This window comes from Canis aureus, chromosome 5 (genome assembly GCF_053574225.1).
Source record: "Canis aureus isolate CA01 chromosome 5, VMU_Caureus_v.1.0, whole genome shotgun sequence".
NCBI classification, from domain to species: domain Eukaryota; kingdom Metazoa; phylum Chordata; class Mammalia; order Carnivora; family Canidae; genus Canis; species Canis aureus.
In genome coordinates this window covers 70,346,874-70,362,384 of record NC_135615.1, presented here as the reverse complement: position 1 = coordinate 70,362,384, position 15,511 = coordinate 70,346,874, and the positions used below count along the sequence as shown (strand labels likewise).

Genomic DNA, 15,511 nt, shown 5'->3' with positions numbered 1-15,511 from the left:
AGAGGGCAGAGGGTCAGTCTCAGTCCCTACTTTGATGGACAAGAATTAAGACTTTCTGTTTCGTGGTTTTATAGCTCCATTTATTAGGTCTTATTCCAAGGCCCGATTCCGCTGGGGCTCACGGAATAGTTTCTCTGTCCCCTTCTCATACCTCCCGTCACCACATGGAATTTAACTCAGTGCCAGGCTAGGTGGTTGAGGATTTGGCACCGTCTTGCCCCCGCTCTGATCTACAAAGATTGTTGTTGCCCTCACATCTCCCTGATTAAAGAGTTAGAAGACCTGGGGTCGAATCCTGCCTTTGCCACGTACTCGCTGTTGACCTGGAGCCAGTGACTTCCTATTTCTGAGCCTCTGCTGCCCCATCTATAAAACGGGAAGAGCACTAGTACTGACCACGCAGGGTCATTGTGAGGACTAAGTGAGGCACCCACCACCCAGGCTCCCCGCCCTCTTCCTCAGCCCTGGCAGGACCGCCGAGGCCCCGGCAACTCATGGTTGCCGACCTGGACGTGCTGCCAGCTGCCATCGGGCCTTCCCCCGGGGCCCCGCCACGGGTCTTACCCTTCTACGCGGAGAAGTGCAACAGCAGTGCCTGGGTGCTGCGCGTCCTGGCCTCCCTGGGCACCGGCTTCGACTGTGCCAGCCAGGTAAGCCTGCACCTGCTGCTGGTGGGAGGACAGGAGGTCAGCAGTTGGGGATCTTGGGGTGGCGTCTGCAGTACCTAGGACAGTGGCCACCACAGGAATTACTTGATTCTGAAGGAAGAAATGAATGAACTATGAGGGGGCCACGTGGCTGGGGCAAGCAAGGGGAGCCGGTGAGTGGAGGGGCACAGGCTTTGGGCCTGTGCAGGCCCTGTTTCTGTCCCAGCACAGGCATTTTATGCAAATTGAATACATTAAATGCTTCCTCTTTAAAATGGGGCCAACTCTGCTTTCTTGAATCCTGAAAGCCTAAGTGGCACAGATGTGCCCAGTGCAGCGCCAGGTGCAGAGGGGGTTTCAGTCAAGAGCAGCCCCTTGTGCTCATGCCCTGAGTTTCTGTCCCCAGAGAGTAGAGGTGGGCAGCAAGGCAGCCCCTGACTGTGTCATCCATGCCAGCTGGAGCTGGAGCAGGTGCGGGGCCTGGGCGCAGCCCCCTCGCACATCATCTATGCCAACCCCTGCAAGCCTGTCTCCCACATCCATACGCTGCCCGCCACGGGGTGTGACTCCTGACCTTTGATAATGAGGGGGAGCTGACCAAGGTGGCCCAGCATCACCTCGAGGCCGGGTGAAGCCAGGTGAGGCCTGCCAGGCAGGTGGAAACAGGTGGATGAAGGGACAGCAAACCTGGGGCCTCTGCCAGTGGAGTTGGGCCTCTGCAACCAGGTGAAGGCAGTCCCATGAGGTGACTTGGGAGAGGTCCAAGGAGCAAAGTACAAGAACTTGGGTCACTGGGCCCAATGCTCCCCTGGTGCATATTTGTGGGGAAGGAACACTGCTTATGTCTGCATGGACACTGGGCACAACCTGGCATTGGGAGGTCAGGCGAACTCATGGAAAAAGCACTCCCATCGGAGTCAGGGAGGCCAGTGCTCGTGTTTCAGATTCATGTGCACAGGCTGTGTGGCCTTGGGAAAGTTATTTAACATCTCTGATCTTGTAACATGGAGGCTTACAGAAAGTGTGTGTATAATTTCATCACGTTCCTGCTTTTTCTCGCCTGGGCAGAGGTCTCTAAGTGATGAGTGTTTTTGTTCCTTGAGACTCAGTGGCTGGAGAGTCCAGAGAAACTAGGCAGGGGCTGGTGGGAAGGTGGAGAGAGATTGGGGGGCAGGCTGGGCCTTGGGGGCTCATGTGTCAAAGAACCCCTGACATCTTTCACAGCCTCTCCTAGGCTGGTCTTCTGGCTCTGGACCCAGGACAATGAGAGCATCCTCCCCCTGAGTGCCAAGTTTGGGGCCCCCCTGGATGTATGTGAACATCTGCTCAGGTTGGCCAGGGACCTGGGGCTGGCTGTGGTTGGAACAACGTAAGAGCACTGGCTTTCCCTGCCTGGGAAGCAGGGGTCCTGGTTTTCCCTGTCAGTCTCCAGTCTTTGCCCCTCTGGGCCTCAAGATGCTCCATTTGTCCTCAGCAAAGGAGCTGGGTGTTATCTGGGACCAGAGCAGGGTGATCAAAGTGAAAATTTGGGTGAAAAATTTGAGGAGATGCCAAAAAGCTTAGTACTCCAGATAAATCACATTTTAATACAGTATTTTAAAAATATCAAAATTAGGGACACCTGGGTGGCTCAGCGGTTGGGCGTCTGCCTTCAGCTCAGGGCGTGATCCCGGAGTCCCAGGATCAAGTCCCACATGGGGCTCCCTGTGGGGAGCCTGCTTCTCCCTCTGCCTGTGTCTCTGCCTCACTCTCTGTATTTCTCATGAATAAATAAATAAAATCTTTTAAAAAATATATCAAAATTAATGCAAAAATTCATGATAAGGAAAATATCAGAATTTTAAATAAAGACAGGATTGAGAGGTGCCTGGGTGGCTCAGTTGGTTAAGCGTCTGCCTTCGGCCCTGGGGCGGGGTCCCAGGGTCCTGGGATCAAGCTGTACATCGGGCTCCCTGCTGTGAGGGAGCCTGCTTCTCCCTCTCCCTCTGCCTGCTGCTCCCCCTGCTTGTGCTCTCTGTCAAATGAATGAATAAAATCTTTTTTAAAAAGGACACTTCCTTGCCTTTTTAAGAAAAAGGAAAAAGACAGGATTGAAATTCCTGTTTTTTCCTTTTGCCTCAGGGTCCAATTACTGTTACCAATTTTGTCTTTATTTAAAATTTCTGTGTTTCGTTTCTTGTGGATGTTTTTGCATCAATTTTGCTTCTTGAAAATATCGCGTTAGGGGCACCTGCGTCGCTCAGTGGTTGAGTGTCTGCCTTTGGCTCAGGGCATGATCCCAGGGTCCTGGGATCGAGTCCTGCAACAGGTTCCCCGCGGGAAGCCTGCTTCTCCCTCTGCCTGTGTCTCTGCCTCTCTCTCTGTGTCTCTCATGAATAAATAAACAAAATATTTTCGAAAGGAAGGAAGAAAAAAAGAAAGAAAAAATGGCATTAAATATTATTTATCCTGGAGGCTTAGTGTTTCGGCCCCCGCTTACGTTCTGCACCTGAGCTGAGGGCCTCACTTGCCTCCTGCTCCCTTGCCTTGATTGGTTCCTCGGCTGCCTGCTTGTGGGGGCCCTGGGATTTGGGGTTCTGATCACGTGCCCTCTAAGGAGAAGAGGAGCCCCACGATGGGGGCACTGGGAGAGGGCAGCTGAGAGCAGTGACTCGCACAACCGTCAACACCCTAACTCAAGGCCTGTCACATGCAGTGTGTGCATCTCTGGGGACAGCCACGTGTACATCCAGGGGTGCGTGGTTCTGTGGGCCGAGGCAGTCACATGTGTCAGTGTGTGTACTCATGCTGGTCTCCACAATTTACCCATGTTGGCACTTCTGAATGTCCCCCTTCTTCCCAACCCTTATGTTTCCATGTGTGTTTCTCCACGTGTCATTGACCTACGTCCAGCTTCCATGTGGGCTCGCACTGCCAGGCAGCGCACAGCTCCATGCAAGCCATCGCTGACTGCCGGCGTGTGTTGGAGATGGGCCGCACCTTTGGGCCAACGTGACCCCCTGGACATCGGAGGGGGCTTCCCGGAGTGGAGGGCTCAGAACTGAAGTTTGAGGAGGTCAGGGGGTGGACGGCATGTGCATGCTTGTCTATTGGGGAGGCTCTTGCAGCCGAGTCACGTGTACGCCTGTAGCTGGGATTTGCCTTTGTGGGGAGGTCTTCGACTCTAGGCACATGGCCTGTGTGCACGTACGTGCATGTGCGTGTCCCTGGCTCCATGTCTTTCTTTAGACATGGTAGTCGCTATACCCAACTAAGCTGCAGTCAGGTCGAAAGTTCACTATGCTCCACATCCAGGGAACATCCCATCTTTGCTGACCATGTATTGATTTCTGTGGCTCCAAATTCATACATCTCAGGGTGCTACGACCTGTACGCTGGCTGTGTGTCCTTGGAAAAGTTATTTCCCCTCTCTGGGCCATGGTTTCTGTGTCCTCCCTAGTAAAGTGGGGACGAGAACACCTCCCCACAGTGCTGTTATGGGAATGAAGGGGGATGATGCAGGGAAAGCCCCCACATAGGGACGGGTCATGCTAGGATCGGGATCTGTCCCTGCAGATGGCGAGAGTGATCGATGCTGCCCTGGCCCAGGACTTCCCGGAGGGGAGCGGTGTTGAGATCATTGCGGAGCCTGGACGCTTCTAACGGCATCTGTGTGCATGGCCGCTGTCAATACCACTGCCAAGAAGGCTGTGCTGCAGGCAGGTGGGTGGGTCACCTTGGGTGGGGATGGCCCTGTCCACATGTCCCCAGGCCCCGGGGAAGAGGTTAGATGGAGGGTCTGGGCTCCACGCCCAGTGGCTAATTAGTGAGAAACATGTTGTGAATCGGGTATAAGGACGAACCTGTTAGTATCACTATTGTGTTGTTCTCAAGTAGCCCGGGAGGTAGAAAACCAAGACAGTCTTTACTGAGCAGCCATGAATTTATATTGCGTTATGGAGGCAAAGCCACAGAATATAGCTGATGGGGTCACAGACACCGCTGTGCTGCCCATGCGCATTTGAAATCTTCCATCCGGTGCTTTCTAACATGTGCAGATTCTTATAACGAAAAATATACTGAATAAATACAAATTCTTGCAACAAATATAGGAAAGCAATATCGTTGTGTCTTGGCCTGAAGGTCAAAGGTGACATCTATGGGGTAATGGGAAACTTTTGACAATTGGGGTCGACCGTCATGGGAGACTTGTTTGATGGTCTGCTATTTTTGAAGCAGGCATGGGGTGGGGTGACCGTTCCCACAGAGTGAACTAACCAGAACTCAGTTTCATGCCGAGATGGAAAGTATGGATAGATATCACCACTCTAATCTGTGGCTTTGTGATAACTGACGTATAAATATTTATAAATCCCATTAATCCTCTCCCTTATCCTTGTGACACATGCTGGTCCACAGCTTTTAATCCCAAAGGCGCTTGTGTCAACTGATTTCGTTTCCTCACAAAGCGTCTTGTTCAAGAATATGGTGATATGCAGCCCATGATTTTAGCCATCGGTTAACAGAAGTCCAAGTTATAAGTATGGGGCTTATTATTTTTATTTCCACTATAATAAGAGCTGCTAATAATTAAGTATCTATTTTGTGTGAAATACATATTTTGTCTCATTTCTGCTCAACAGTTCTGGAGGGGGATAGTTTTGGGTCATTCCTATGTTACAGGTGGAAATACTGAGGCTCAGGGAGAGGAAGAGATTTGTCTATGTGGCACGGCTCGTTAGGGATGCAGCGGGACCCCTGTCTGCCTGGCTGAAACGCTGTGCACTTGCTGAGCTCTCCGCCTCGAGGATGTCATGGCTAAGTGGCTTAGGATACCTGGGGCTGGGGTTGTGGAGACAGGATCAGTAATGGCAGCTGGGAGAAAGGGAAGGAGATGCAGAGACTGACACCGGGAGAAGATGGTGAGGAGAAGACCCAGAGGAGGAGAAAAAAATCAATATTCAGAAAGATGTGAGCATCTAAGTGGTAGCTGGAATGTCCCCAGTGTTCACGGAGATCACTGTACAATTCTGAGTTTAGATTCAAGAAAGCAATATTCTGCGGACAGGCTAAGTGGTTGTGGAGAAACTGGCTTGGTAGTAGTAGGTCATGTCCGAAGGATCTCGGGGTCACAGGTGACTTCAGCTTCATATGCACCAGGAGTGTGATGGGGCAATGAGAAGGTCATCAGGTGCTTCCTTCAGCAACATCAGTCGAGGTGGAGTATTTAGGGGAGGGAGGCGAGAATCATGCTCCGCTCTGTGCTTATCTGAGTCGGGCACTGTTTTTAAACCTTTCCGAGGTTTGTTTTAATCAGGGAACATGCAGACATGGAAACACTGTCCCGAAGGAAGAAGTTTTTACTCACATTGCCCTAGAAAGGGGGCACCTGGAGTGCGCCGCAGGGCCACAGGGGAAGCAGCTGGGTGGGGTGGGAACAGAAGGAGCAAGCAGAAAGCCAGGCTGAGAGGCTCCAGTGCAGGTTTCATGGACAGGAATGGGTGAGACAGGTGAGCTGGCTCAGCAGGGGGGACAGAAGGAAGCCAGAGGACAGGCCCCAGCCTTGCATGGGGTCAGGAAGCCTCCTGGAGCAGAGAACAGGGGTTCTCTAGCCCTGGGCAGCGGATTGGGGCCCCTCCCAAGGGTTCTGCACTTAGGCGTTGAGAGCCAGTGGTGAGATTGGCCACACACACCTCTCACCACCCCCAGGAGGCCACCAGAAGCTGGTGTATGACCTCAAGGGCTACTACGGCATCTTCTGCATCTTCCTCAGGGAGCCTGTCCCCACGATGCCATCCTAGTGAAGGTAAGGGGCCCTGTGGGACTTTGGCCCTCCTAGACTCTGAAGCCACTGCGTCTAGCACCCAGTCCAAGAGAGGCAGGGATCTCTGTGGCCAGGTGGGGAGGTGAAGGAGCCCAGACCCTCCGTCTAACCTCTTCCCCGGGGCCTGGGGACGTGTGGACAGGGCCGTCCCCACCCAAGGTGACCCACCCACCTGCCTGCAGCACAGCCTTCTTGGCAGTGGTATTGACAGCGGCCATGCACACAGATGCCGTTAGAAGCGTCCAGGCTCCACAATGATCTCAACACCGCTCCCCTCCGGGAAGTCCTGGGCCAGGGCAGCATCGATCACTCTCGCCATCTGCAGGGACAGATCCCGATCCTAGCATGACCCGTCCCTATGTGGGGGCTTTCCCTGCATCATCCCCCTTCATTCCCATAACAGCACTGTGGGGAGGTGTTCTCGTCCCCACTTTACTAGGGAGGACACAGAAACCATGGCCCAGAGAGGGGAAATAACTTTTCCAAGGACACACAGCCAGCGTACAGGTCGTAGCACCCTGAGATGTATGAATTTGGAGCCACAGAAATCAATACATGGTCAGCAAAGATGGGATGTTCCCTGGATGTGGAGCATAGTGAACTTTCGACCTGACTGCAGCTTAGTTGGGTATAGCGACTACCATGTCTAAAGAAAGACATGGAGCCAGGGACACGCACATGCACGTACGTGCACACAGGCCATGTGCCTAGAGTCGAAGACCTCCCCACAAAGGCAAATCCCAGCTACAGGCGTACACGTGACTCGGCTGCAAGAGCCTCCCCTATAGACAAGCACACACACGCCGTCCACCCCCTGACCTCCTCAAACTTCGGTTCCGAGCAAGCCCTCTCTCTCCTCTCCGGGAAGCCCCCTCGATGTCCAGGGGGTCATGTTGCACCCGAAGGTGCGGCCCATCTCCAACACACGCCGGCAGTTTTCTCCCAGAGTGGGCCTGAAGTCTAGGTTAGCTCCTCAGGCAGCCGCCCCCACCCCAGCCGCCACCCCCAGACCCAGGTCAGGGAGGGCTGAGAACCTTGTGCCCTGGTGGCAGGTGGCCCCAATGGCTGTGGCCTGGGTGTGAGGCAACCTGCACTGCCCGGGACCTTGAGATCTTCTTTCCCCTCCTGTCGTTCAGTTAGTGACTCCTGTGCTGCCCCAGGAGGGTCTGCGTGAGCTATGGGCACCCGCACTAATATGAGAGCACTGGCTTTGGAGTGACCCCAGGCTTTTCCACATACCGGCAGGGGTGTCAGTGCCTCGGTTTCCCCTTGGATATTAGTATCCCCCTCACAGGATTGTTGAGAGGAGTAAGTCCAGTAATGCAAATCCTCAAGCAATGTCAGTTCATGTCCAGGGCCCTGCCCCTGGCTGCCCCTGGTCCCAAGCCTGACCCCCTCAGAGACCACCCTCTCCCCCGCCTCCTGCCCCGTGGTCAGAGTGTCTTCAGGGAGCAGGCAAAGCCTTGGACACACAGCTAATGGACCAGCCTTGTGGGTGCCTCGGACCCGGCCTCAGCCTCACAGACCCCCAGGCTGGGAGGTTGGATGGACAAGGTGTGAATACAGCCAACTCCAAAATAGTGTGGACACTACTGTGTGTCCTCCAGGCAGACTGACACTTTAAAAACGGTATTTCCAGAGTTCTGAGCTCAAAAAGAAAATGAGTCCTATAGAGAAGGAGGTTGGCAGAGGTGAGAGCGGGGACATGTCAGGATGACTAGCTGCATTCCTTCAGCCAGTGAAGGCCCAGAGGCCAAAGCCACCCACCTCCTGTGCCCTTTTTAAGTTTTTCCTGCTGTGATGTTCTCTGATCCCCAGCCTTGGCAATGGTCCTCCCGTCCACCAGAGTCCATCCCATCGATATTGTTGCTGCCTCTTCAGCTCTACCGATGCCAGAGGACTCTCCCAGCATCCCTAGGCTAAGGAGAACTATCCCCCAGCTATGTGAGAATGGATAGGCCCCGGATGCTACCCTAGGAAGCCAGTGGCCTCAGACATTCTTCAGCCTCTTCCCAATTCATCTCCTCCCAGTGCCTGAAGATTGGGGGGTGGAAATATCCACCCCAACCACCCCACCCCCCAGAAGTGTCTGGAAGCACAAACGTAAGTGGGCTTCAGGGAAAATATAAAGTTTTATTCAGATGCAAGAAATGTTGGTGTGTTTGTGTTTTGCCCTCTGATGCTGTAATTGTGGTTATCCACGCATTCATCTATCCATCCACTGATCCATTGATCCTATCACCCCTCCATCCCTCCCTCCCTCCATCCATCCACCTACCCATGTACCCATCCACCCATCTATCCATTTACTCAGCAGAAATCTGAAGGCCCAGTGTGTGCCTGGCCCTGCTCTAGGCACAGGTAACACACAATGAAAATCCAGGCTCGTGGAGCTTACCTTCCAGTTGGGAAAAGAGACAGCCTTGGCAAGCACATAAGTATATAACAAGGTACATGCTGTGAGGAAAAATAAAGCAGAGCCAGAGGATAGTGAATAAAGGATGATGTGTTATTTGAGGCAGAAGGATCAAGGGGCGCCAGTCCGAGAGGGGGCATAGGAGCAGAGACCTAAGGGCACAGAGCGAGAGGCCGTGTGGTAGCTGGGTCAGAGCCCCAGGCATTGCAAACTGCAAGTCCAATGCCAGGGACGGAGACAGTTTTTTAAAAAGGCAAGAAGATGCATGTGGGTGAGCAGAGTAAGTGAGGGGAGGTGACGGGAGAGGAGACAGGAGGAGGGCTGGCTGGTGGTTGACTTGTCAGGCCTCATGGTTAAGGCAGGGCTTTGGCTTTGCTGTGAGCTGGAGGGAAGGCCCCTGAGGGTTTGAGCAAGTCCATGCAGTGGGAATGCAGAGAGAATCTGGGGAGGCTCCTGCCAGTTTGCAGGAAATGATGGGTGGTCACAGTGTTGGTGGGAAGTGGTCAGTCCAGGACAGGGTGGATGGGTTGAGTCAAAAGGATTTGCGGAGGAGCCAGCTGGGGGGTCCCTGAGGCAAGGAGAGGAGTTAAGGGCGACTCCAGGGCTTTTGGCTGGAGCCACTGGTACATGAACAGGAGCGCTGGGGAGGAGAAGCAGGTTAGGAGGGGTTAAAACCCAGAGCTCAGCTTTGACAAGTCAGGCTGGAACAGTCTAGTCAACCTCCAAATGGAGTCACACACGAGCATCTGGTCTCAGGGCCAGGGCTCAGGACAGGAGATCCCAACGTGAGTGGCGTCAGCATCGGGTAGACTTGACCTCCCTGAGGCCAACCAGGAAGTGAGCGTAGCCAGAGAAGACAAGAACACTTCCAAAGACGGAAGGCCCAACTGTCTAATACCGCCCAGAGGTGGCTGAGGTGGGGGCCGAGGGTGGCCTTGGGAAGAGATCACTGGTGATCTTAACCAGAGGCTTTCAGTGCAGGAGAGGAGAGAGGTTGGTGGAAGTGGGATCCCGAGAGGACGGGTGGAGAGCGTGGGGGTGGGCCCCGCTTCCAGGGAGGTGTGCTGGTCCCAGCAGCTGGCGACATGGAAGGGTGGCTGGAAGAGGGCGGGTCGGGTGGGAGGTTTATTTTAAGATGAGAGCTATTACAGCTTGTTTGTAGGCTGGGGTGGGGGGTGCTCCCTAGCGGGGAAGAGAGTTAAGATGCAGAAGAGAGGAGACGGTTGCAAGAGCCCACCCTTGGGTGGGTGGCAGGGTTAGAAAGTGGAGTTCTGGGATCCCTGGGTGGCGCAGCGGTTTGGCGCCTGCCTTTGGCCCAGGGCGCGATCCTGGAGACCCGGGATCGAATCCCACGTCGGGCTCCCGGTGCATGGAGCCTGCTTCTCCCTCTGCCTATGTCTCTGCCTCTCTCTCTTTCTCTCTCTGTGACTATCATAAATAAATAAATAAATAAAAATTAAAAAAAAAAGAAAAAAAAAGAAAGTGGAGTTCTCTTCTGTCGGGTTCTCTTTTCTCAGTGACAAAAGAAACAAGGTCAGGGCTGAGAGGCAGCGGGCAGGAGGGCGCCTTGGTGTTTCCAGGAAGGGGCAGAGATGGGAAAGTCACAAGAGCGGGAGAGCGGATGGGCCAGCGAAACGGGGTCAGGTCGCCAGCACAAGGGCCCACCCAAGGTTTGTGAGGGTCAATCTCGAGCGAGGCTGGCCATCTGGTGTGCTTCGTCTTCAGCCGTGTTCAGCCGAACAGGTGCACACGCAGAGATCGGTGGGCTGGAGTGCGAGGTGCTTGCAGGAGTCTCTGCGGGTCCAGGCTCCAGCGACAGCTGGCCACCCCGAAGCCCCTGCGGTCCTCGAAGCCCTCTCGTGACCCCACATACTGTCCTTCCACAGCCATATCTGCTGGGGACTCAGAACGATCCCCAGGAGCTCACAATGATGCCCACTTTAGAGAAGCCAGCCAACCAGGGGCACCCAGGGGTAAGAGGCAGAGCTGGGATTCTTTTTTAAAGATTTATTTATTTATTTATTTATTTATTTGAGAGAGAGAGGCAGAGACACAGGCAGAGGGAGAAGCAGGCTTCCTGCGGGGAGCCCGATGCAGGATTCGATCCCCCAGGGTCACGACCCGAGCCAAAGGCAGCCGCTCAATCACTGAGCCACCCAGGCGTCCCAGAGCTGGGATTTGAATTCACACGCCTATCGGTGTTCTCCCTTCAGGACAGCAGGGGCGTGCACGCTGTGTTTGAGAAAGTCTTGCATCCCAGAGGGTGACAGTAAGCCAGCTTGGCCCTCCGGAGAATTGAGCCTCACTCAGGTGCTCTCAGGTGCCTTGGGAGGGCCAGACTTTGTCACGTTCAGCTGCAGTGACTTGCTGCCACCCACTGGCCACTGGCGGTATTGCACCCAGACGGACCGTGCAGGATTTGCTTAGCCAACTCTCAGCCTCGTCGAAAGGCTCAGGGAGGAGGGGTGGTGCGCACACGTCCCCCACCCGCCCCCGACTTTGACAAATGTCTCTCTCTCTCTCTGTGTCTCTTATTAATATATAAATAAAATCTTTTTTAAATATAAATTTTTTTAAATAAATTAAATTTAATTTAAAAAGGAAGGTTGTATGAAGCAATGGGTAGGTACCCTAATACCCAACTTGAAGCTATGTTTGGACACACACCAGCATCAATGCAAATTGAAATAAGCATCTCTACTTCTGAAGTAATTATCATAAAAACAAAGCTCGAGGGCAATTAATACTATATGTGTTTTATTTTTTTATTTTTTTACTATATGTGTTTTAAATTTTCATTTTAAGAAGCACCTTTAAAAAGTAAACATTCATGATATTATCATTTCATTTTTTTTTTAGATTTTATTTATTTATTCATGAAAGACAGAGTAAGAGAGAGGCAGAGACACAGGCAGAGGGAGAAGCAGGCTCCATGCAGGGAGGCTGATGTAGGACTCGATCCCAGGACCCCAGGATCATGCCCTGAGCCAAAGGCAGATGCTTAACCACTGAGCCACCCAGGTGTCCCTCATTCCATTTACAAGATAATTTTTATTTGGCATTTGCTTTGAGCTAACGTTGCCCTTTTTATTTTTATTTTTTTAAGATTTAACTATGTTTTTAAACAGTTAATCTCTGAAATGTTTGGTATAACTCTTTTACAGAAAAATGTTCACTGTTATTATGGTCAATCATTAGTTTTCAAAACACATAAAGTATTAGGAAAAATAGAACAACATAGGATTTAAGCAATTTCTGAAATTTTCCTGGGATTATGATATCACATACCCAAATCCCAAAGATTCATGTCTGTTGGGAATTTGGAAATGCTTTTCAAAGTTCTAACATCTCTCATCTCTGCACGCCATCCCATCCTAAAGCCATTGCTCTAACTGCCAGACTAGTGTCATTTCTCTGCCCTTATGTGTCAGTCCCCTAGGCTCCTTTAACTCACCCCCCATGATCCTCAGAAGGATCTTTCTAAAGTGAGAAGGCATGTCATTTCTCTGTAAAATCCTTCCCTTGCTCCCTGGCACCTTCACCGGGGTTTCTTAAAATGAATCCAAGGATGACTCTATAAAAACATCTGGGAGTTTTCTTAAATGTGGTGGTCTGGGGAGCCTCATTCAGGGACATTGAATCAGAATTTCTGGGAGTTGAAGTCTAGGATCTCTGCACATTTAACACATCAAGTTCAACTCTCTTTACAGCCTTCTACCTTTTGTGCTATTATTGTATACTTCACTTCTACATGTGTTATTAACCCCATGGGACATTTCTATTATTGTTTTATAGCCGATTATTTTAGATTTACCCACATATTTGGTTTTCTTTTTCCAGTGCCCTTCGTTACTCCTGAAGATCTGTGCTTTCATGTGAGATCATTGTACCCCAGTCTGAAGAATGTCCCTTAATATTTCTTGTAGTACAGGTCTGCCAGCAATGCATTTCCTCAGCCCCTTCTTTGTACAAAAATGTCTTCGTTTCATCTTAATTCCTAAAGGATTTCCCCCTACCCCTGGTATAGAATTCTTTATTAACAGTGTGGTTTTTTTTTTTCTTCTTCTTCTTCTGAACTTTAAAAATGTCGTGACATGACTTTCTGGATTCATGGTTCCTGTTGAAATGTGGGCCTCAATCATATTGTCATTGCTTGAAAGATAATATGCCTTCTTTTACCTAACTTTTAAGATTTTCTCTTTGCCTCAGTTTTCAGCTGATAACAATGATACGTCTAGGTGTGGTTTTCTTTGTCTTTATCCTGCTTGGGTTTCACTAGGCTTCTTGAATTTGTGGGTTGATGTCTTTCAACATTTTTAGAAATTTTTAAGTTATGCCACTTCAAATATTCCTTCTACTCCAGTTCTCTTTTCTCACCTTCTAAGATTCCAGTTATGCAGATGTTAGACCTTCTGACTGTGTCCTACTATTTCTTATACTATGTTCCTAACTTTTTATTTTTCTGTGTTTCAGGATGGATATTTTCTACTGAATGGTCTTCAAGTTGTTAACCCTGTCTTTTGTCTTGCTGTGCTCTGTCTTCTGTTAAGCACACCCAATAAGTTCTTAATTTCAGGTGTTGTATTTCTCAGTTTTAGAGTATTTGATTATTTTTAAAAATATCTTCCAGTTCTTTATTGACAATCTCCATTTTTTATCCACTTTGTCTATCTTTCCTCTTATGCTCTTCAACATATTATCAAAGATGTTTTAAAGTTCTAGTCTAGGGCAGCCTGGGTGGCTCAGCAGTTTAGCGCCACCTTCAGCCCAGGTCGTGATCCTGGAGACCCATGATCGAGTCCCACGTCGGCTCCCTGCATGGAGCCTGCTTCTCCCTCTGCCTGTGTCTCTGCCTCTCTCTCTCAATCCTCTCTGTGTGTTCTCATGAATAAATAAATAAAATCTTTAAATAAATAAATAAATAAAGTTCTAGTCTACTAACTCCAGTATGTGGATCATTGTGGTTCTCACACTTATTGTCTATTTTTTCTCTTCATTACCAGTCACATTTTCCTGCCTGTTTGCATGTCTAGTAATCTCTGATACGTAACGTTGTTCAAATTGCGGATTATTCCAATATGATGAACGTCTTATTTTGGTCTTAATTTGCATTTCTCTGATGACTAGTGAGAGTGAGGACTTTTTCATGGTTATTTTGTCATTTGATTTTCCTCTTTTGTAAAGTGCCTGTTTCAGTATTTTTAAATTTTATTTATTTATTTATTTATTACATTTATTTATATTATGTTTCAGTTTTTTTAAAATTTTTATTTATTTATGATAGTCACAGAGAGAGAGAGAGAGGCAGAGACATAGGCAGAGGGAGAAGCAGGCTCCATGCACCGGGAGCCCGACGTGGGATTCGATCCCGGGTCTCCAGGATCACGCCCTGGGCCAAAGGCAGGCGCCAAACCACTGCGCCACCCAGGGATCCCTGTTTCAGTATTTTTAAAAAATATTTATTTATTTGAGAGAGAGAGACAGACAGACAGAAATAGCAACAGAGATAGCGAGAGAGCTCGAGTGGGGAGGAAAAGGAGAAGCAGGCTCCTGCTGAGTAGGGAGCCGATATATGAGGCTCAATCCCAGGATTCTAGGATCATGACCTGAGCCAAAGACAGACACTCAACTAACTGAGCCACCCAGGCATCCCGCCTGTTTCAGTATTTTTAGCCATCATTTGATTAGGTTGTATTTTTCTTATTGATTTTAGGTGTATATAAACTGATATATGTTCCTGATGCCTTGATTCATTTATCATCATACAGCTGTCCTCTACTCCTGACAGTTATTGTCTTAAAGTCCACTTTGTCTGACATTAATATATGTGTGTATATTTTTAGTAGGCCTCACCCAAAGGAGACTTCTGCTTTCCTTTCCTAATTTGGAAATTATACTGTTTTTATTCTTTTATTGGTTATCTTAGAGGTTATAAGCTGCACACTTTGCTCATTCAAGTCTAGAGTTAACACATTTACTCCAAGACGAAAAAAAAAACTTAAAATAATTTAATCACACATACTTACCTCCTGACTTGTCATTTTTGTCATGAATTTTAATTCTATAATGTTATTCTACTTTAAACACCACAAGACATTATCATTGTTTTATCCAGTCATGGTTCATTTAGATTTGCCTACATATTTGCCATTTCATTATTCTTCATTCTTTCTCACCTTTTTTATCTTCCATCTGGATTCCTTTTCATTCTACCTGAAGTCAGCCAGTGGCATAATTCTTCAGTTTCTCTTTGTCTGAAGATGTCTTGATCTCATCTTCATTCATAAAGGATTTTTTCCCGGGTGTGGAATCCTAAGCTGGTTGTTGTTTTCTTTTAAAATATTGAAGATGATCCTTCTGCCGTTTTCCTTCTTCTACTGTTGATCTTGAGAAGTCAGCTCTTAGTCCACCTTGGCCTTTGAAGATAATCTATCTTTTTTCTTCCCTGATAGCTTTTTAGATTTTATTTTTATCTTTGGCATTCTACTGTTTCACCATAATATGTTAGGTGTAAAAATTTTTTTGAATTAATAGATTTATTTAAAGAGCAGTTTTAGGTTCATAGCACAATTAAATGAAAGATACTGAGAGTTCCCACATGTCATTTCCTTTTGCCACCAAACACAGCCTCCTCCACCATCAACA

General features: G+C 49.4%; 1 pseudogene; it reads left to right on the top strand.

Moving 5' to 3' along the window:
* Nucleotides 1-494: 494 nt before the first annotated feature.
* On the top strand, nucleotides 495-6,427 carry LOC144313576 (antizyme inhibitor 2-like; annotated as a pseudogene).
* Nucleotides 6,428-15,511: the final 9,084 nt, after the last annotated feature.